This window comes from Helianthus annuus, chromosome 8 (genome assembly GCF_002127325.2).
Source record: "Helianthus annuus cultivar XRQ/B chromosome 8, HanXRQr2.0-SUNRISE, whole genome shotgun sequence".
Taxonomy (NCBI): domain Eukaryota; kingdom Viridiplantae; phylum Streptophyta; class Magnoliopsida; order Asterales; family Asteraceae; genus Helianthus; species Helianthus annuus.
Window position 1 is genome coordinate 64823096 of NC_035440.2, and position 23649 is coordinate 64846744.

Here is a 23649-nt window from a genome sequence, read left to right on the forward strand (position 1 = left end):
GGAACAATGATACCGGAACGATAACATGTAAACAGAATCATCAAACATTCGAACAAAATTGTGTAACCGGAGAATAGCGGCTAAATCACGAGAGTCGTGAAAGATGCATTTGAAAGAGAGAGAGAGAGACACGCTTGCAGATATCAGCGAGAGAGATTTGAATGTGCAGCCAGATAATTATGTCTTATTTATAGAATTTGAATATGGTTTGAATTTTGAATTTTGAATGTGGAGCTAGAATTTGAATTGGAGAAGATGTTGATTAGAGAGAGTAATTGATTGAAGAAGATGATATGTTATATATCTGGAGCCACTGTAATTTTTAATTTTGAATTTGGAGCCATAATATTGAAATATTGAATCGTTAGAGGTTTTGAAGTTTGAAATTTTAATCATCAGTGGTTTGGTTACAGTGGTTTGATTACATTCGTTTGAATGGGCAGACCTTTGAATGGGCAATGGTTTTGATTACAGTGACTTGAATGGATAGTGGTTCGTATGAGATTTTGAATGGGCAGACCTTTGGAATCTAAATGTGGGCCAACTTTGAATTTTAAAGTCTTTTAATATTAGGCTTTATGATATAATAATGAGATAAGAAAAGCCTTGTCGGACACCTTCTCAAGCTAACCATCTATAGCCACAATACTTTCTTCTCTAGAAAATTATATGTACAAAACTGATTCTACTGTAAAAAAGAAATTGATTTTGCTCTCTGCATAAACATTGGTCTAAACGAAACTCGTTCTAACATTCAGCTCTACACTAGGTTGATCATGACCTACAAGAAGGTACAATGATCAGAACCTCTACTACACAACACAACCGACTACGTCATGTGTTACATCTACTACAATACTCACCATAGGTGCTCTAATCAAAATTACATATAAGAGATTTTGTCTTAGAAATATACTGAACCAATGGTTGTTAGATATAAATAATTTATTATTATTAATTTTTAAATATATTCCACAATAAAATTTATATATAAACGTTTCCTAATAATTATGTTTATGATCTAATGAATTGTTGTTGATTTAAAGAGATGCAGCACAATTGATTCTTTCGGCTCATCGGGGTTTAACGGTTGAATTCAAACGGACGGAAATTAATATAATTTAATAATACTAAATGAGAAGGCTTTTCTGTGTTAGCTTTTTAAGAGTTTAGATTTCAATTCTAGAATAACCAACGAATTTTGGATTATTCTTTTTAGATCTCGTTCGTTAACCACAAGTAATGGGTATTATATAGGTGTGAAAGTAGCTTGATAATGCCCTCAATACTACTCATGCGGGCTTTATAAGAGCATGGAGGAGTATTTCTACACTAATGCACAATGAGGAAAACAAAATTCGAAAGTAATGATGAAATGAGGGTATTAAGGGACGTTAACCATTACACAATTTTTAAGGGCCGTTATAATATTGATGTGACGGAAAATGCCCATTAAGGGGCATTAATCATTACGAATAAAGTTAGCTTATTATAACCTGAATTTGTTGATTAAATATTTAATAATTCCAGTCTTGACATATAATAAATAACTAGTGGGAAACCCGCGCGTTGCGGCGGAGTCGACAGTATGGGCCGAGAACATAATTCAAACCTATAAATGTTAAAAAAATCATATATACGTTGTGTGTGTATATATGTAAAATTAGTTTGAAAAGATAATGCTTTCGGGCGTTTTGACCAGTCCATGGTTAAACTATCATGAAAAATGTCATCAAATGTTGTGTTGTGTGAAGTGGTTAAAACACAAAGCTAATACATAAGAATTACTGTAAAAAAAAAAAGTTCTTAAGTGAAAATTGATCAACAGACTCATGGTCTTTCGGTGAAAAACTAAAAATGCCACATCATCCCTTTTCTTCTGCACAAACCCAATATTCTGTTCCACCTGCAATAAAGAAAGAAGATTTAGTAAATAGTAACGGGTCAAAACTGGTTAAGTTGAAAAAATTAATTTTGTGACAGTCAACACGAACCGGGTAAGGTCGGATTGAACGCAAACACTTTTTTGTCCATTTTGTTTTACAAATCCTTAATATAACTAATGCATTATTTATGATTAATAAAATATTACTATAACAATCATCGAAATCTTTGAATAACCGCTACCGAATCAACTTTTTGTATAGTGGATAACCAATGCGCAACCACAACGGTTGTCTTTCCAACCATTAACCGGTCAAGTTAAATCTTTGAATATGCCACATCGAGTTGAACTTGGCTTAGAATATACCAATTAAACCACTCAAGTTAAATAAAAAAAACTAACCATCTTCAAATTAATAATAAAAAAAAAAAAACGTTATGATGAAATCAACTTTATCATATCTTTACTCTTTAAACATTGTTGTCATAAACCAAATCACTTTCTTAAAGTTTTTATTTTTTTTGAGAAAAAGGCGATTTTATACGAAACAAGAGTAGGCCTGAGGAAGATGCTCAGGCATATAGCAGTACAATACAAAAAAAAAAAAATTAAAGATAAGAATTACATCGGGAAATTGCTGAAATTAAAGTTCTCCATTTATCCCATTCCAGATCTGCATATCCCGCCCTTGTTTTGATCCAGAGAAAATAATCGCCTTTATGACTCCCATAATCTTTGTTGCCTGCACCTGTCTGCCAACACTCAACAGTCACTTGCATAATTTGTATTTCATATGTAAGCACAAAATCTCATACAACAAAGAGAGAAGCCAAGAGAAACAATATGGCGGGTAGAAATATTGCAAGAAATTATGAAGACAACTTTTTTAGTGGAACGATCCAAGAATTAACCAACTTATATGGGTCAATGCATTAAATTAGTGGATCAAGTGTTATACCAGTTGGATCCGACAATCCCTATACGGATCAAACCCTTGCCAAGTTACGAAGGGACAAAACAAACTGACGCAAAACAACCAAATTATGGCCAACCAAGTAGAGCATTTGCGGTTTCCGACTGGTCGAAAACTCTACTGAGTACCTGTTCACGTAATTGTTAGTTGCACATAATATTAAATGGTATTATGAGAAACTCAATTATCCAAATGTGTAGTGCAAGATAATACAATATCAATGCACAAAACCATTACTATTAGTATCCGCTTTCTGTATCAATGCATCCAGTTGATCAGGGCTCGGTGTAAGGCCTAATGATCGTAACAACGAACCCAGTTCGAGTTGCGTGAGGCTGCCGAAATCTAAACAGTAAAATCACCACAGACTATTAGAAAAAGCAACATTAAATGGCTTAGTTACCTTTATATCGCGATGAACTCTGTATCCTCCAGTGTATGTGTCAAGAAACCACAGTCGCTGAGCACAGTCGATCAACATATTAAATCCAAAACTTTATGAAGCCATTTATACTTCCATATTCATTTAGTTATTGAGCCCGAGCTCGAGCCTGAAATACAAAGCTTGTTTAAGGATTTAATGGCACCTCTTTTGCTACTTCAACAACAGGTATCCCTTTTTCTTGGAGCCGGTTTGACTGTTGACTTCTTTAGGGCCTTCACAACAGGAGGTGCTACCACTGGTGGCGGATACATGAAGGAAAAATATTGTAACATCACATAAAGAATATTTTTCAATTTAAGCATACTCGAATTTAGAAGAACAGGCAGTTCGAAGCGAGATTTTCAAATCATTACATAGCATATAAATTGTACCAGAGAGGGTTCATCTTCATCTTCCCATGAATCTTTTATACAATCTTCATCATCTCACATGCTTTCAGGGTCCTTTTTTATATCAAGTGCGGTTGGCTCATCCTTTGACATTCAATTTAAATAGTTGAAACATGTGAATCAATATCTCTTCTTCCGTTTTACCAGCTTTTCTACTGCCTCCACCACAAGCCTTTTGTTTTCAAGCAATGTCTCTTCAGAATCATCACTTTTCTTTATTTCCTGAGCAAGAACAAAACTTTACACCAATCTAACACATACATAGTTCATACTGTTATCATACTTCCACAATATTAATACATAGCCCAATGTGAACACTAAATCAAGAACATCTCCTTTTAAAATATAGGTATTGTTTGATTCCAAAAAAGCATCTTCATCATACTACTAAGGTTGCTTGGTCCACTTCAGCCGGTTATAATGAAAAACTCTAGGCTAGACTACCAACTATTGTTTCGAAAAACAAGTAAACAACAAACCAGACCAGCCGGATTGAAAGGGTCGGCTAGACCGGCTGTTTTACCAGTTTAGTTTCGGCAATTTGGATGGGTATTTTCTTTTCAATATCCTTGGTTTGTATCAAAAAGTTAAATTGATAAAGATGATCAATAATTAAGATACATACACATAACCACAAACTTAAAAGTGAAAAAAAAAGATAAATAATAAGTTTCAAACCGGTCGACTTGCTTCGGTTTAGTCGGCTCAGCCGGTTACAAAGAGCTTTTTAACACCCCTACATACATGCTACTACATTTCTCAAGCTCTAAATAAAAGAGAAACTAACCAGAACCACGTTCTTGTTCGCATCGAAGTGCATCGGCCTGAAACAAATCAAAGCATAACAATTAAATTTAAAAATGAAGATGTACACAACTAAGAACCAGACAGCCCAATTGAAGGTGTCTTTGAAGGAACGATTATAACCCTGAACGAATGACTTCTAACATTTAGGGGTTTTGATTCTCGAACCCTAAACGACTGACGATGATCCTAAAATTCCCCAAATGATGTCGAACCCTAACATGATAAACTTCCCTAAATAATGGGTTAACCATTGGTTTCAATTGGATTCAACCATGCCTCAATTGAAAGGGGCATATTAAACTTACAGTAAAAGAATAGAATCTTGTCTTTATTGTGTATTTTGAATTGAAGAAGCAGAACAACCACCATCATCACCTCCCTTGCAGACCACCGAGACCTGGTCGTTCACCTGCTTAACCTTGCCTCCTGCAACAAACAAAACAACCTAGATCGAGTTTAGTATCTGGGGAGCATGAAAGGAAAATGAAAACTCAAGACGCTGGAACACAACTTAACAGGGGTGGGATGGAATCGGCACTTGACTGACGTTTTGAGAAGAGAAAAATAATGAGCAAGATCTTTGGAATTCCTTATTGAATGTGGCAATATGATTAGAGGGGGTTTGATTATGAGGACGTCTATTCTGTTGGGTTTTTTATTTTATTTTTTTGAGGGCAGGTAAGAAAATGATTTTGTGTGTGTGAGAATAGGGGCAAAAAAGGAAGAAAATTGTAAAAATATAGGAATTTTTTCTAACTTTTGGTATGCCATCTTAAAATTATGATAGGAAATTACATTTGTAGACATAGGAGATGCTTTATATAGTTATATAGATAAATACTTTATTAAGTAACCATACTTTTTTGTATTGTTTTCTTTAAAATACGCATAAAGTGTTGTACTCGTTTTCAAACAAAAGATGGCTCCTAACGTTACGGAGAAGAAAAGATGGATAGAGGGATCTAGAAGCATGTACTTTTTTTCTGAACGACAAATCTAGAAGCTTGTTACTATCTGGTGTCGGTGGTCTTTTATTGACCTACATGCCCCCTGTGTTCCCTTGTATTTAACAAAATGGTTGAACTTGTTTTTTTCTTTTTTTTTTAACGGCCAATATAAATTTTATTAAATCTAGCTAGATGCTAGCACCAAAATTACAATCACACACAATATGTATACACCAAGCATGGCTCTCCACCAAGCAGCCAAACTCCTCAACAGGGAATTAAAAATTAAAACACATCAAATTTCTTCCAGGCATCCCATGTGATGTTTAACTCCTTTGCTCGAATTCTGACCCAGAAAAAGCTCCTAGATTTTATCTCCTCAACCACACTAGCTACGGACAGTTGTGACCCACCATAGACTATCTCATTCCTTTGTTTCTAAATGCACCAGATGGTTATCAAAGTTATGGCTTGGAATGCCTTTCTTTTCTTCTTACCTCCTGGAGCCCATTTATAAGGCTATACGGTATGGGGGTCGGCCCCGGCCCGTCGCGGGTCGGCGACGGTCCAAACACCGTGCCGCCCCCATACGTCCCCGTCCTCTCCGTCTGAAGTTAGACGTTGGCGACGAAGCAAATGTTGTGGGCCCCCCCTTTAAAATATGACCGTTACATTAAAAAAAAAAAAAAAATTTCCAAATTTTGAAAAAAGCCAAACGGCTATATTATTAAATTATATAAATTTTACATCCATTTTCACTATTAAACACCAAATTAACCTCCACAATTCATCACTTTCTCCTATAATTTTTACACTCTCTTCCACTATACTCTCAACCTTCTTCCACATAATTTTCATGGATCCGTTCAACAACCCGGATACTCCCAACACTCCTTCGAACAACCCGAATACTCCCAACAATCCGACCCAACCAAATGTTTTTTCGGTTCCGGGATATTATCCAACGCTAGAACCGAACCAATTCTCCCAATTTTCGTCGAACGCGTTTGCTTCATTCCAACATTCACCCAACCAATTCACTCAAACGTCCCAAAATCAAGCTCTTCAACAAATGATGATGCGGGGTGCTTGGAACTTTCCACCCGTTCAACCTCAACCGATCCCCACACCCCCCGTTCAACCCCAACCGATCCCCACACCCCCCGTTCAATCCGAACCCGAAGACGATGTGGAGATTGTGCCCGAAACCCAACCGCCTAAAGGGAAAGGAAAACGAAACAAAGGGAAACAAGTTGCGGGTGATCAAGCGTCGAAACCGAAGGCGATAAAATGGACCCCAATCGAAGAAGAAGCCTTAGCCAAGGCTTTCATTGGCACTTCCGACAACCCGGTAAAAGGTTCGTATTTTTTTAAAGTTTACATCTTTTTAAAGTTTACATTTTTTAAAGTTTAAATTTATAAAGTTTACTTTTTTTAATTTTTTATTTCTTCACAGTAGGTTTATATTTAAGTGTTATAGTTTTTTTTTGGTTTAAATTTAATAGTTTTTAAGTTTAGTTTTTAATTAGGTTAAACAGTTTTAATTTTTTAATTTTTTTTTCAAAACAGTAAGTTTGTTTTGTTTATTTACTTTTATTTGTTTGTTTTTTTATAGGTAATAACCAACCGGATGACGGGTTTTGGTCCAAGGTATTGATCAAGTTTCTCGCCATGATGGACCAAGGCCCGTATAGAGATATCGACTCGGTTTCCTCGAAGTGGCGAAAATTGAACTCGGCCGTTAATCGGTTTTGCGAGGAGTATAACAAGTTATATACAAGTGACCGTCGTAGCGGGTGGAACGACGAAGATGTGTTCAAAATGGCATTGGAAAAGTATAAGCAAAATAATCATGGTTCCAACTTTCCTCACGTTCGCGCGTGGATGGTTCTAAAAAACGACCCAAAATGGGCGCCCATTCCTAACGAGGTGGCGATGGCGAAACGCCAAAAAACATCGGAAACGGGTAGTTTAAGCGCCGGTGGATCGGACGCGAGGTGTCACATTAACTTAAATGATGACGCCGACTATGACGAAGACGAGTATAACGTACGTGAACCCGAGCGTCCACCGGGCCGAGACAAAACAAAAAAGGAGCGGGCCAAGGGAAAAGGAAAGGAAACGGTGGACCCGAACATGGTTGAGTTTATGGAACACCTAAAAGTGTACAACGACATATCGGCCCAAAAGTCGAAGGCGAAGGAGCGGGCCGTCGAAGAAAAAAGTCGTGCATCGGACGAGAAGTTAAAAGAAAAGGTCCGATTGTCGAATGAGAAAATCCGAATCTCCGATGAAAAAATTCGGCTTAAGGAATGGGAAATAATGATGATGAATGTCGAGAACGAACCCGAGCCGAAACGTTCGATGTTGAAAAAACTACAAAACGACATCATGAAAAAGCATCAAATTATTTAACTTTATGTTTATTTTTATTAAGTCTTTTTTTTTAAGTTTATGTTTTTTTTTTAATATTTATGTAATGTGTGTTTAATATTAATGAAAATATTTTATTAGTATATTTGTCAAATGTTAAAAAAAATAAAATAATAAAAAAAATAAAAAAAACATAAAAAGTGTTGAAGGACTATGACTAGGATCATCCTACCATGCCTTCTAGTTTTGGAGGATGGACCATCTTAGTGAGGACTATGATGTGTCGCCTACGTGGCGGATCATCCTCCAAGGATGGTCCATCACCATACCATGTAGTCTAAAAGTCCAACACATCCCTAAAGCAAAAAGCATATGGAGCTCGGTATTTGCACCACTGCCCAATAACATGCCAAATAATTTGAAACTGGTTGATATTTGAATAAATTTCCATTTTAGTTCTTGAGATTTATTAAAATTGTCACTTTAGTTCAAATAGTTTTTTTCTTACCATTTTAGTTTAAATGGTTTTGTTTTCTGCCATTTTAGTCATTGACTTTTGTTATTTTAGTTAAAAAAATTTAGTTAACTTAGGTGAATTTTGCTCAAACCATATATTTTTTGCAGTTGCGATATGGGGATGGTGTTGTGCCGGTTTACAGTGAAGTTGATGGCGGTGGTTGTTGGTTTTACGATGAAAACGGTGGTGTTGGTTGATGACGTGGGTGGCGGAAAAGTAGCCGGTGGTGGTGGAAATGGTGGGTGGTGATGGTGGTGGGGGATGGGTGGGTGGTGACGGTGTAGGCAGGTGGTGGCGATGATAGAAGGTTGTGATTGGGTGGGTGGTGGGAGGTGGTGCTCGATGAAAATGGCAAAAAATAGCAAAAGCCAGGGACTAAAATGACAGGGAAAAAAACTATTTGGACTAAAATGACAAAAAAAACTATATAGACTAAAGTGGTAATTTTGGTCAAATCTCAGGGACTAAAATGACAATTTACTCTTGATATTATTATTATTATTATTATTATTATTATTATTATTATTATTATTATTATTATTATTATTATTAAAACGCATATTGCTAACTACAGTAGTTACATTAACTTTGTTGATTTTTTGTTTTTATTATAAGTTTTGTTATTTTTTTTTGTTTTACAGTCGTTACAGTAAGTCTTAAAATTTGGGGAATTTGAAATTCTATATATAGTTATGGTTTTGTAGATGCATAAGATTGTTGTTTCTAAATAATTGTAGGACATCCGTGGGTGGTAAGTGGAGGTGAAACTCGATCAATGGCAGATCTAGCCTGAGAAGAACGTGTAAGTACCGTAACGAGATCACAATGATATCGTGCTAGCTTGAATGGTGGCGGAATCACACAAACAAGCTATGAAATAACAAAGGAGATGAAAAGAAAGATTCTTGATTGATGATTACTTCAACCTTGCATACATATGATGATGTCTAATACAAGATAGCTAATGTCACCAACCATACTCCTAATGACATAACCTCTCTATTTATAGTAAGTGTTGAGGGAGGAGGCTCCCTAAACCCTAGGCCCAACTTACCCAAAAAGCCCAAATACAACCATAACCCATAATGCCTATTAATCCACTTAGCTAATTATCCATAAACCTTCCAGGGTCTAACAATCTCCCTCTAGGTTTACTAGATCAGTAGTTGCATCAAACTTAAGGACCGCCTTGTTCATTTTCTTGATCCGGAGCACATAGATGATGCATCACTATGTTAGCAGCAGCGCTTGTCCAAGCCTTCGCACATTCTTCATATTTTTCATTGGTGCGGATTTGATGATTGGTGAGAATCAGAACATCTTCTTCATGAAAACTCATCAGGTCATAAGAGTTAGGAATCCTGACTGGTTGTTCTTTAATGACAATAACAGCTTCAGCCATTTTTGGATCATAAGCCCAGAACTTGAAGTTCTTCAGTATTCCCGTTTCAAATTTCTTTGCAATTGGAGTTATCTTCTCCTTGTCAGTTGCAGGCCAAATCACAGATCTGAAGGCGCGCTTAGTATGAGGGTCACAGACTCCAGGATTTCTTACAACTGTGGGCTCAGCTGTTTTCATTGTTGCAAAGTTTGTCTTTACTTCCCTTTCGAGTCTTGAGTGGAGTGCCCAACCTCTGCCTTTCTGATTCAGATCTGGATCGTAATAAGGGGCACGCAATAGGTTCTTCAAATCAATTTTTGTCCATGACTCAAATTGACTTTCCTTGCCATAATATTCTCGATGACCACTCTTTCGTGTGACCAACCACATCTCTTTGTCATGCTCATACCTCCAGCAAGCAACCTCAGATTTGTTCCCAACTTCATCATAGTGAGAAGATCCCAATTCCATTACAAGTCTGTCAGGCCTTTCTGTCTGATCCTTCAACTGAAAGTTCTCATTAAGGGGATTCAGATCCTGATTCTTCATCACCAATAGTTGTTTGTTATTTTGTTTCTTTTTCTTTTTCTTAGGCTTGCTGCTTCTTTTCTTTGGCTTGGCAGCCAGATAAGCTTCTAGTGCAGCTTCATGTTCTGCCTCTGCTGCTGCATGAGCTGCTGCTCTTTGTTCAGGAGTTTGTTATGTTCTGCCAACATAAAATTGTTCATCGTCCTTGTCAGCAAACTCATTCCCAAACTTTTTCTCCAACTTTGCCTTCAGATCATATACAGTAGACATCAGCATTCCCAAATCACCTTGCAGCTGATCTATTGTTAGATCTCTGCTTGAGATTTGTGACTGAAGTGAGGAGATCTGAGCTTCCTTCGGAGCAGCATCTTGTTGAAGAGATGAAATTTGAGGATTCTTCAACTCTGCATCTTGTTCTAATACAACCACGCGTCTTTTCAATCTTGTGACGTAAGCATCTTCATCACTGTCGTTGTCACTTTCAAAGACTTGTCTTTTCTCGGTTGCATAACGAAACGCTGTTTCATCATGCTAAGTATTTCTTGCTTTACTGGAAGTTCCTGCTTCAACTCTAACACCACTCGAACCACCTGGCTGTGAGGGAGTAGATTCAAAAATCAAAGTTGAAGTTGAAGTCATACATATTAGGTTCTTCTGTGCTTGTCTACTTTGATGCATCTTCATATTGTGGACCGGGCAGTGGATAAATAGATGGAGTGGGCTTAGGATTAGTTGATGGGTCAGAAAGGTCATGATCAGGTGCAGTGTCGGTTCTTTGTTTCTTTCTAGCTGCTTCTTCAGCGTCATCAATAATCGCTTCAATTTCAGTTTCAACTTCTGAAGTTGTTGCAGCAGCATCTTGAACACCAGTGGTGGGGACCATAAACCTTCCAGGGTCTAACAATCTCCCTCTAGGTTTACTGGATCAGTAGCTGCATCAAACTTGAGGACCGCCTTGTTCATTCTCTTGATCAGGAGCAAATTGATGATGCATCAGTATGTTAGCAGCAGCGCTTGTCCAAGCCTTCGCACATTCTTCATATCTTTCGTTGGTGCGGATTTGATGATTGGTGAGAATCAGAACATCTTCTTCATGAAAACTCATCAGGTCATAAGAGTTAGGAATCCTGACTGATTGTTCTTTAATGACAATAACAGCTTCAGCCATTTTTGGATCATAAGCCCAGAACTTGAAGTTCTTCAGTATTCCCTTTTCAAATTTCTTTGCAATTGGAATTATCTTCTCCTTGTCAGTTGCAGGCCAAATCACAGATCTGATAGTGCGCTTAGTATGAGGGTCACAGACTCCAGGATTTATTACAACTGTGGGCTCAGCTGTTTTCATTGTTGCAAAGTTTGTCTTTACTTCCCTCTCGAGTCTTGAGTGGAATGCCCAACCTCTGCCTTTCTGCTTCAGATCTGGATCGTAATAAGGGGCACGCAATAGGTTCTTCAAATCAATTTTTGTCCATGACTCAAATTGACTTTCCTTGCCATAATATTCTCGATGACCACTCTTTCGTGTGACCAACCACATCTCTTTGTCATGCTCATACCTCCAGCAAGCAACCTTAGATTTGTTCCCAACTTCATCATAGTGAGAAGATCCCAATTCCATTACAAGTCTGTCAGGCCTTTCTGTCGGATCCTTCAACTGAATGTTCTCATCAAGGGGATTCAGATCCTGATTCTTCATCACCAATAGTTGTTTGTTACTTTGTTTTTTTTTCTTTTTCTTAGGCTTGCTGCTTCTTTTCTTTGGCTTGCCATCCAGATAAGCTTCTAGTTGTCACACCCCGGCCGCGTCAAAACAACAAACCGCGGCGGAAACGCCGGGGAGTGAATGCGACAGAATTATTGTTTCAACAACCATGGCAATTAAAGTTATGTATTATTAAGATTTAAGTTTACATTGTCTTAGAGTTCAACAAATCAAACACAACTAATTGTCTTTTAAGTCACTAAGGCCCTAGTCCGCCTAAGTGAAGCAAAAACACCATCATGCATTAGCACCTGAAAACACATGTAAAAATAGGTACGTCAGCATAAAAATGTCTGTGAGATACATAGGTTTTGTTTATGCAGATTCATGACTTGTATTTGAAAGAAGTGTTTAATAAAATGTAGTCATGAACCTTGTAAAATGTTTTCCTTTGTAAAACCATGTGAAAATCGATATGAAAATCAAATGATAATGAAAGGAAAATGCATGGTTAAATGAATAACCAAGTAAAAATGAATTTGGATAAAATGTGTACTTTGTAAAACAATGTCTTGTTTTTGTATAAAATGTTTCATGTCTTGCCCAAGTGATTTAGATAACGCAACAATGTATGATACGATAAAAGCACTTATATATAGGAAGTACCAGCGGCGTATCCACCATGCTTTTATCATATAACACATAGCCCCGTTACATAAGTCACTTATCAATAACCAACCAAAATGTAATGTTCAATGTCAAAATGTTCATGTGGAAACCATGTTAAATGTCATGTATAACATGTATCATGTATAACCAATGAAATGCATAACAAGTAGGAAATCATCTACTTAAACTATATGATGATGCCAATGTGAAACAAATATCATGTATGGTGAATAACTAGAAGCTACTCAACCCCATAGAAAATGTACAAAACAATGTTTTTGAATAAACCTAAGTTTAAATCAAATGTTATGTTTTGCAGAAAAACAATGCTTTATGATTACAAACATTTATGCAGTGATGTTAATCGCATACATTCAAGCCTTGCGACTGTGGCGACAAACCCTTAAATGAATTAAAGGTTTATCTAAATTATGTAGTCGGATTCTGTCATTCCCAACTTTCAAACAAACCTAGGAAGTCGGAAACGGGAGGTGTCAATTCCTATGGTACCATTACATAAGTCCGAGCGGCGTGATCAATGTTAATGAATGTATTATTGTCCCGATTTAACACACCAAATGTCATAACCAATGTAGCATGTGAAAACCATGTACTAGGAATGCTAAGTAAACATGCCTAGTAGAAATGTTCATGTAAAACGATGTGCTAGCATGCTGAGTAAACATACATCTCAGAAATGTCATGTAAAACAATGTGTACATATGCTAAGTAAACATATGCAACAAATGTGTAACAAATCAATGCGCTAGCATGCTTGACATACATAGCAAAACTCAATTGAAAGCATGTACTATAAGTGTACTAGGTGAAACTAGCATGTTTATGTCATAAAAGCATGAAATGCACGAAAGTAACACGTATGTACATGTGTATCACCCTAAAATATTTGAAAATGGTAAAAGAGGGGAACTATGTACTCACTTGGGATTGCTAATTAGTCTTGAGAATAAGACCAATTTAAGCTCCAAGTATCACGGAATCAACCGGCACCTAGTATAGGTAACTATGTTAATAAATCAGCTCCTAAATCGGGAGATAGGATAGAATGAGGTTCTATAAATCAAATGAGTAATTGAACTCATATGGTATGATTTAATAGGCCCTACATTCTGATTGGAAAGTCTACCTAAGTGCTTTTGACCCGTTTCGACACATTATGGTAACATAAGCTACTATAAGGCGTCGTTAGCGTAAAACTATGTTCGGATGGTAATCTATGTGCTATGTCAAGTCTTACATGCCCAATTATCCCTAAACACGTTACTAAATCAGATTACAAGTCAAAAATATGTTCACATAGTCAAAATATGGATTTATGCTTCAAAAGGGCATTTTGGTCATTTCCTATGGGCATACAAGCTAACAAGCATATGACTAACCAATCCTATGTGATCATAAGGTATAACCTCTGAGGTTATTCCCTATGCAACTATGATCACTAACCAAGCTTGGTCGGATCCTAAAGATCGACCAAACGGGTCGGGTTCGGAAGTCTAAGCGATTGTTTAGACCGCTTACCTTACGACCCTAAACAAGCACTAAACTAATAGTGTCGAGTTAAACATGTCAAAACATGTTTAACCTACTGATTTGGTATCAAAAGAAAGTGTTTTGATACCTAAAATTAGTTCCGTTGCAAAAACGACGGAAGTCGGTTCGTTTGGTCGTACGATCGCATTGTTCGGTTAATTACGACGGAAGTCGTAATGAACGCAAAAACGATCTAAATTAAGCGACGAATGGAATTTTATCATGCTAATCACTAAAATAAAATATTTTAATAAATACATAAATTTTTGGGTGTCCGGATGTATTCAGAACGTAAGATATGCGCGAAAATGCAAACTTACGCCGTTTTTGACACTTTTAGTCCCTGTAAGATCATATAAGCATGTTTTTGCACACCGAACCTATCAAAGCTTATTTCTAAGCCATGTTTAGGTTATATATGGTATGTTTAACTTATGATCAAGTTCCGGACTGTACGTTGTCTTACGAAACGGCAGACTTTTGCAAGTTGACGCAAATAGTCCCTGAGAGCGAATAAACTTGTTTTTGCCACACCAAAGCCTTCAAAACTTATTTCTAAGTTATGTAAAGGTTGTTTAAGGTATGTTAAGTTTATGTTGCTGTTCCGGAGTGTTTGTTGCGTTAAACTGATCGTGTTTACGCACCAGTTTGCGTATAGCTTCCCAGAAAGCGATAAAGAGTTCAAAATCGATCAAAAATCAACACGTGCATGAAATCAAACATAAATGACAAACGTTGGGATCAAAAGACACTGTTTTATTAATATTGTATTGTTCAAAGTCTGTAGAACGATTATACAAACACAGATGTCACACTAGTGCAACTTCACGTTCTGCCTCTACTGCTGCATGAGTTGTTGCTCTTTGTTCAGGAGTTTGTTATGTTCTGCCAACATAAAATTGTTCATCGTCCTTGTCAGAAAACTCATTCCCAAACTTATTCTCCAACTTCGCCTTCAGATCATATACAGTAGACATCAGCATTCCCAAATCACCTTGTAGCTGATCTATTGTTAGATCTCTGCTTGAGATTTGTGACTGAAGTGAGGAGATCTGAGCTTCCTTCAGAGCAACATCTTGTTGAAGAGATGTAATTTGAGCATTCTTCAACTCTGCATCTTGTTCTAATACAACCACACGTCTTTTGAATCTTTTGACGTAAGCATCTTCATCACTGTCGTTGTCACTTTCAAAGACTTGTCTTTTCTCGGTTGCATAAGGAAACTCTGGTTCATCATGCTAGGTATTTCCTGCTCCACTGGAAGTTCCTGCTTCAACTGTAACACCACTCGAACCACCTGGCTGTGAAGGTGTAGATTCAAAATCAAAGTTGAAGTCATACAGATCAGGTTCTTCTGTGCTTGTCTTGTTTGATGCATCTTCAGATTATGGATCGGGCAGTGGGTAAATAGATGGAGTGGGCTCAGGATTAGTAGATGGGCTAGAAAGGTCATGATCAGGTGCAGTGTCGGTTCTTTGTTTTTTTCTAGCTGCTTCTTCAGCGTCGTCAGTAATCCCTTCAATTTCAGTTTCAACTTCTGAAGTTGTTGCAGCAGCATCTTGAACACCAGTGGTGGGGACCATAAACCTTCCAGGGTCTAACAATCTCCCTCTAGGTTTACTGGATCAGTAGCTGCATCAAACTTGAGGACCGCCTTGTTCATTCTCTTGATCAGGAGCAATTAGATGATGCATCAGTATGTTAGCAGCAGCGCTTGTCCAAGCCTTCGCACATTCTTCATATTTTTCGTTGGTGCGGATTTGATGATTGGTGAAAATCAAAACATCTTCTTCATGAAAACTCATCAGGTCATAAGAGTTAGGAATCCTGACTAATTGTTCTTTAATGACAATAACAGCTTCAGCCATTTTTGGATCATAAGCCCAGTACTTGAAGTTCTTCTGTATTCCCTTTTCAAATTTCTTTGCAATTGGAATTATCTTATCCTTGTCAGTTGCAGGCCAAATCACAGATCTGATGGTGCGCTTAGTATGAGGGTCACAGACTCCAGGATTTCTTACAACTGTGGGCTCAGCTGTTTTCATTGTTGTACAGTTTGTCTTTACTTCCCTCTCTAGTCTTGAGTGGAATGCCCAACCTCTGCCTTTCTGATTCAGATCTGGATCGTAATAAGGGGCACGCAATAGGTTCTTCAAATCAATTTTTGTCCATGACTCAAATTGACTTTCCTTGCCATAATATTCTCGATGACCACTCTTTCGTATAACCAACCACATCTCTTTGTCATGCTCATACCTCCAGCAAGCAACCTCAGATTTGTTCCCAACTTCATCATAGTGAGAAGATCCCAATTCCATTACAAGTCTGTCAGGCCTTTCTGCTGATCCTTCAATTGAAAGTTCTTATCAAGGGGATTCAGATCCTGATTCTTCATCACCAATAGTTGTTTGTTACTTTGTTTCTTTTTCTTTTTCTTAGGCTTGCTGCTTCTTTTCTTTGGCTTGGCAGCCAGATAAGCTTCTAGTGCAGCTTCATGATCTGCCTCTGCTGCTGCACGTGCTGCTGCTCTTTGTTCAGGAGTTTGTTATGTTCTGCCAACATAAAATTGTTCATCGTCCTTGTTAGCAAACTACTTCCCAAACTTTTTCTACAACTTCGCCTTCAGATCATATACAGTAGACATCAGCATTCCCAAATCACCTTGCAGCTGATCTATTGTTAGATCTCTGCTTGAGATTTGTGACTGAAGTGAGGAGATCTGAGCTTCCTTCGGAGCAGCATCTTGTTGAAGAGATGAAATTTGAGCATTCTTCAACTCTGCATCTTGTTCTAATACAACCACACGTCTTTTCAATCTTGTGACGTAAGCATCTTCATCACTGTCGCTGTCACTTTCAAAGACTTGTCTTTTCTCGGTTGCATAACGAAACGCTGCTTCATCATGCTAAGTATTTCCTGCTCCACTGGAAGTTCCTACTTCAACTCTAACACCACTCGAACCACCTGGCTGTGAGGGTGTATATTCAAAATCAAAGTTGAAGTCATACAGATCAGGTTCTTTTGTGCTTGTCTTCTTTGATGCATCTTCATATTGTGGATCGGGCAGTGGGTAAATAGATGGAGTGGGCTCAGGATTAGTTGATGGGCCAGAAAGGTCATGATCAGGTGCAGTGTCGGTTCTTTGTTTCTTTCTAGCTGCTTCTTCAGCGTCGTCAGTAATCGCTTTAATTTCAGTTTCAACTTCTGAAGTTGTTGCAGCAGCATCTTGAACACCAGTGGTGGGGACAGATGGAGGGTGTCCATCACCACCCTGCAAACTTAAAAGTAATGTTGCCAAGTTCTCAGCAGTCATTGGCACCGGCTTTCTAACTACTTCCTCTTCCTTCTTAGACATAACTACCTCCACCTCGCTTTCGAAATCAGTTTCTTCTTCACTGGAGCTTGTTTCTGATTCTAAACCAAGTACTTCAACCTCATCTTCATTGCCAGCCAGTTGTTGCATAAGCTGCACATTGTGTTCTTCAGCAATCTGTGCGTTTATCTGAGGAGGAACTGGGGCAACAGGAGTTGCAGGCACAATATCAGCAAATCTGCCGTGCTTTTCAAGATCAAACTTTGCTTCAAAATTGTGATGCTTTGCCCTTTTGTTTCTGTATGCATTCTCGAAGCATCCTGGCCCCATTGGCTTCAAGTTGATGTAGTTTAGGCCCTTGACTAACTCTGGGTGTTTTTAATCAAGAATCATCTAGATGAATCTTGGGTACAACATAAATATCTTCTTCTTTGGATCTTCAAGCATCTTCTTCATGTTGTCAAAAATGAATGCAGAAAAGTTGAAATCCCATTCGTTCACCAATGCCACGAGTGCAGATGTCTGCGTCTGATGCGTGTCAGTGTGTATATGTTTTTAATAAATAATTAAGCACTTTTTACACTTTTAACCAAGTTTTAAATTTATAAAACACGATATTCACTAACACTAAACACACATATGGGCAAGTGCACCCATCGTGGACGTAGTATAGTGTTGGTAAGATACCGAGGTCGTCCAAGGACACAAGAGCTTTTAATACCGGTTTATCCTCAACGTCTAACCAAATCAAAAAGTTAGAAAAATGTTTTAAACTAAGAAAAATAAAAACTAACTAAATGCTGAAAAATAAAATAAAATAAAAACAGATAGACAAGATGAATCACTTGGATCCGACACGTGTATTAGTATAACCTTTGATTATTTTCGCACTTTTGCACTTGTTTAAGAGATTATCTTAGTTATTGTAGTAGGCCCCTCTTTTGAAGGCGACGTTACCCTCAACCCAGTAGTTTGAGTCAGCAAGGATACAATCCTAAAGGGTCGGATTATTGAAAGATAATGAATTAAGTTATTAATGCAAATTATGGTAGGCCCCGCTTTTGGCGGTGACGTTACCCTCGGCTAAGTAGTCTGAGTCAGCAGGGATACAGTCCTAAATAGCCGGGTTATAGTATTAATAGTAGTTAACTTATGAGGGGGTCAAAGAGTTTGGATCCCCGCCATCCAATACCTATGGGCATTGAAGGAGATCCTACTAAATTTGACCCAGGTCCCAAGCAGGACCTCTAAACGCTGAACAAGGGCAAGACCTTTACCAAACCGTTCCCTTAACCCCCGACCAGGTAGCCAACATATCTCCATATAGACCGTGGAGATATGAATGGTGAAAATCTTTTATTTTATATAGACAGTAAAATAATGCCAAGACACCACGGACAAACGATAAGGAAAGATCACCTTCAACATAAGTAACTAGTTATTAAAGTCATTAATACAAAACCAAATAAAAAGTGCAAAAGATTAAAAATAAAAAGTATTATACTAAACACTTGTCTTCACCAAGTGATGTAAGAGACTTAGGCAAACATGGCCTTGATTGTCAAGAACTCTTACGATCAATCTTGGATCCCGAGACGACTCACACACTCTACGATGGACAATGGATGATGGTGGTGGATGATGGTGTTATGGTGGTGGTGGGTGGTGGATGAGGTGTGAGAGAGGTGGTGTGCCAAGGGATGAGGGAGAATGAAACCAAGCTCCTCTATTTATAGGCTGGACAGAACGCTGGACACGGCCCCGTGTCCACTGGACACGGCCCCGTGCCCGTCTGACACTCTCTCTCTTCATTAATTGTAATTGCGAATTACAATTAATGCGCCTGCTGTACTTTCAACACGCCCCCGTGCCCGCTGGGCACGGCCCCGTGGTGAGCAATGGAAGCTTCTACTGGTTTGTCTTTTCTGCTGCTTCCTGGGCACGCCCCCGTGTTCGCTGGACACGGGGCGTGTTCAGACTCTGTTTTCTTCTCTTTGTTTTGGGAGGTGCCGTTGAGGGTCCGGGCAGTCCACTTTTGTTCCTTTTCTTGTATTTATGGTAGAATTAGTGGTCTTTTTGCTTCTTTTGTGATTTTGAGCTCATTTCATCCTGAAAATACAAAAGGAAGACAAAAACACTCTTTTTCCAACATTAGTACTTAAAAAGGGTTAGTTTTATGCCTTAATTGATGTGTTTTATATGTTGCATTTTACACACATCAAATACCCCCACACTTGAACTTTTGCTTGTCCTCAAGCAAAACTCTTTTAATGTGGCTTACACTCCCAAATGGAATAGGTAGAAGAGAAGTTTTTTAGCTTGTCCTAGAGTGTCGGGAATCCAAGGTTTTTATAGGTTTTATTTTTATTTTATTTACAATCCTATTCATCATGATTTATTTTGAACTTTTCATAAGATAAACTACTTATTTTGGTATAACATGACTTATTAAAATTCCATTTATATACAAGTTCACATACCTCACGGGAGATCACTCAACACTCGGCCGAAGGTGTATATTTAAGTGAATCGCTCGAGAGCGGCACGGACTTACGTTTTCCATAGGCTTGCCAAGCGATCAATCCTCCTCCTTTTTAACTTTTTACCTTTGTAAATATCAAGAGGACTTTTGGGGTGAAGGCTTGGGTTTAAAGGTGGGTGGTTGGTTAGTGGTTAGTAAAAAGGGCGAAAATCGTAACAAGTGTCGGTTTTCATACCCTTTTTTTTTAGTGACATTTATTTTTGAAGTATTTCTCCAAACAAGCTTTTGTAGCTTTTGTTTGCTTTTGACTTCATTACTCATATTTTTTTTTTTCGTCACGTAGAGGGTATGTTTATGAAAAACCGAGCTTGTTACTAAAATAAGGGTGAAAAAAATGAAAAAGGTTTTTGGTGGGTAAAAAAAATTGTTTTGGGGGTAATGAAATGAAAGGTTTAGGCTCAAAGGGGTTTTTCTAGGGGGATTTTGGGTAGGTAAAAAAAATGAAAAATAATGGTTTTGAAAGAAAAATAGTTAGTCCTAATGCCTCCATCATTTACTTACTTGGGTTTAAGTTGGTAAGGACCGGGAATGTATCGTCGTGGCAAGTTCTAGATTTGTAAAGACCGAGCGGCTATTCACACAAGAAACGAAAAATGAGCATTTAATCTAAATATGTATATTTTTATGCTCAATAAAGGCTCAAAACTCACTTTTGTGGGAATGGGTTTTTAATGTGACCAAGCATATATAATCGAATTTTAGCTAGACTTGTTATACCGTTTCATAATTTTCTTATGTTAGTTCTTTTTATCACGACGCTATCGGTTGTAAAATAAAAAAATATATATAACCCTTTTATAACTTGTTATTCCCAACTTAAACTAAGACAAGTAAATAAAAAAAATGAAAAAGTTTTTTGAAAAAAATTTGGGGTGTTTAGCGGTTCCAATAGAGTTTTGTGTAAGGCTTGTTTTAGGATTTTGCAAAATTTCAAGGTTTTAGCATCCCCCCCACACTTAAATTACACATTGTCCTCAATGTGTCCAAAAATAAAGTTTTTGGTTGATTAGAATATGTAAAAGTGTGTTTAAAAACAAAGATTTGTGTTACTGGCACTCTGGACACGGCCCCGTGTTGACCGGGCACGGCCCCGTGGTCAAGTGCCAGTAACAAAAATTATAGAAGTGAAACAGAAGCCTGGACACGGGGGCGTGTCCGCTGAACACGGCCCGTGTCCAGTTACCTGAACTGGGTGATTTCCTGCAGGGGGCTCAGCACGGGGCCGTGTTGGTTGGGCACGGCCCGTGTGGAGCCTTCTGTTATGGAGATTTTTGTCGGTTTGTTCTGTTCTTCTGCATGGTTCCATTTTTTTCTCGTTCCCTTTTTCATCCATTACCACCACGAGTCCATTTTATTCTGCAAAAACTAAAAGATTAAACTAAACTAAGGATAGGTCCGCGGAATGCCTCCGTGGTGCGCCACGTTTATAAGGGTCTTTGGCTAGACCCGATTCCCGGTCACACGTCTTTTGATTGGGGTGCCTTGCCTCCCAAGTTACACCGTCGGAGAGCGGCATCCAAGCTTGAATCAATAACCTTCATGTAGTGGACCGGGTCGTCATCCTCTATTCTCTTCCCAACTCCAAATTTTACCTCATCGTCCCCATATCTCAAAGTTAGTGTCCCGTCATTCATGTCCACCACTGCTTGTGCGGTGGCAAGGAAGGGTCTCCATAGAATAAGGGGGACCTCGGTGTCTTCTTCCATGTCGAGTATGACAAAGTCAACAGGATAAACAAATCTGCTTACCCTTACCAAGACATTTTCGATGACACCTTGCGGGAATTTGACCGATCGATCAGCGAGTTGTATGCTTATTTTTGTGGGGCTCGTGGTTCCCAAGTCAAGCCTTTTGAACATTGAAGAGGGCATGAGGTTAATGCTAGCTCCTAAGTCGGCCAAGGCATTGCGAACGGGTGATTCCCCTATTGAGCATGGAATTGTGAAACTTCCGGGATCGATCTTCTTTTGTGGTAGTTTATTGAGTACGAGGGCAGAGCATTCTTCGCCTAAATTAACTAATTGCAAATTTTCAATTTTCTTTTTATGTGTAAGGAAGTCCCTCATAAATTTAGAGTATTTGGGCATTTGGGTTAGGACTTCGATAAAAGGAATATTGACATGCAATTGTTTGAGCAAACTCTCGAATTTTGCGAATTGCTCATTGGTTTTTTGACGAATTAACCTACCGGGGTACGGAACTCGAGAGGCCTTGGTAGGCTCTGTTGATGGGGGAGTGTCCTTCTCCTGCAGATGTGTTGGCGTTGATTCTTCCGTTGCTGGAGGTACTTCTGCAGGACCTACGGTGCGGTTTCGTAGTGTGATGAGGTGAACTTGCGCCTTTGGGTTGGTTTCGGTATTGCTAGGTAATGCGCCTTGTGGTCTTTCGGAAAAATTTTGAGCTAGTTGATTTATTTGTTTTTCTATGTTTTGAATGCTAGCTTGTTGATTCCTAAAATTTGATTCTAATTGTAGGAATCTTTCCGAATTTTTCTTATCAGTGTCGGAGACAAGGCGAGATATGGTATCTTCGAGCCTCTCTCTTCCACTTTGTTGAGTGAAATTTTGTGACTCATTTCTTGATTGCTGAAAGTTTGTTCGTTGCGGTTGTTGGTTACTACTATTGCCGGGCTCCCTCCAACCAAGGTTTGGGTGGTTTCGCCATCCTTGGTTGTAGGTCCCCGTTGGAGGACCCGACGGCCTAGGTCTATTATCAATGTAGTTTACCATTTCTTGTTGATCGTCCGTTTCTTTCAGGCAACTCCAATTTTCATGTGACCCACCACACCCTTCACAAGCCATGACCGAGACTGTTTTGGTCATTTCTAATTTTTTTATTTTTGAAGAAAGGGCCTCGATTTGGGCTTGTAAAGAGGTGTTTTCGTCTACCTTATGGGCGCCCGGGGCGATAGATTTATTTCCCCGGGGAGTGTGCCACTGAAAATTGGTTTGAGCAATTTCCTCAATCTGATTATATATTTCGTGTGGGCGACGATTACCTAAAAGTCCCCCGGAGCTAGAATCAAGTGTCTGCCTAGTATGTGGCAACAACCCATTGTAGAAAGTGGATACTTGTTGCCATATTGCGAGGCCGTGATGGGGACACTTGCGTAATAGCTCCTTGAACCTTTCCCAAGTTTCATATAAGGATTCCTCGTCCTCTTGTGAGTATGTGTTAATTTCAGCCATTAATTTAGCAGTTTTAGAAGGAGGGAAATACTTATACAGAAATTTTTGGGCTAGTTCATCCCAGGTGTTTACCGATCCAGCTGGGAGGGTGTTGAGCCAAGCTTTCGCCCGGTCTTTTAGTGAGAATGGAAACATACGAAGGCGGATGGCGTCGTTTGATGCTCCATTGACCCGAAAGGTATCACATATTTCTAAGAAATTAGTTATATGTAGATGGGGATCCTCGTCCGCGAGCCCGTGAAAGGTCGCGGAGTTTTGGAGCATTTGTATCAAGTGCGGTCGAAGTTCGAAGTTATTGGCTTCGACATTCGGTGCATTGATAGCGGCGCCTAGATTACCTACGGTGGGCCGTAAGTAATCCATGAGGGTACGTTGGTCCGCCATTGGGGTTGGATCACCCGAAACCTTCTCTTGGTTTTTGGCTTTTAACCGTTTTCTG

General features: G+C 38.6%; 1 long non-coding RNA gene across 10 annotated transcripts; it reads right to left on the bottom strand.

The window, feature by feature from the left end:
• Window positions 1–1663: 1663 nt before the first annotated feature.
• Window positions 1664–5159, bottom strand: LOC110872960. Of its 10 annotated transcripts, none has more exons than XR_004864943.1 (7): window positions 5011–5159; window positions 4805–4925; window positions 4480–4516; window positions 3675–3914; window positions 2844–3538; window positions 2511–2637; window positions 1664–1906 (listed from the first exon to the last, which is right to left on the bottom strand). It is a non-coding gene; the product is annotated as an uncharacterized LOC110872960 (long non-coding RNA). The 10 variants fall into 10 exon arrangements; XR_002554805.2 differs by having other exon boundaries at window positions 2844–2986; window positions 3096–3538; window positions 4805–5140; XR_004864942.1 differs by having other exon boundaries at window positions 2511–3538.
• Window positions 5160–23649: the final 18490 nt, after the last annotated feature.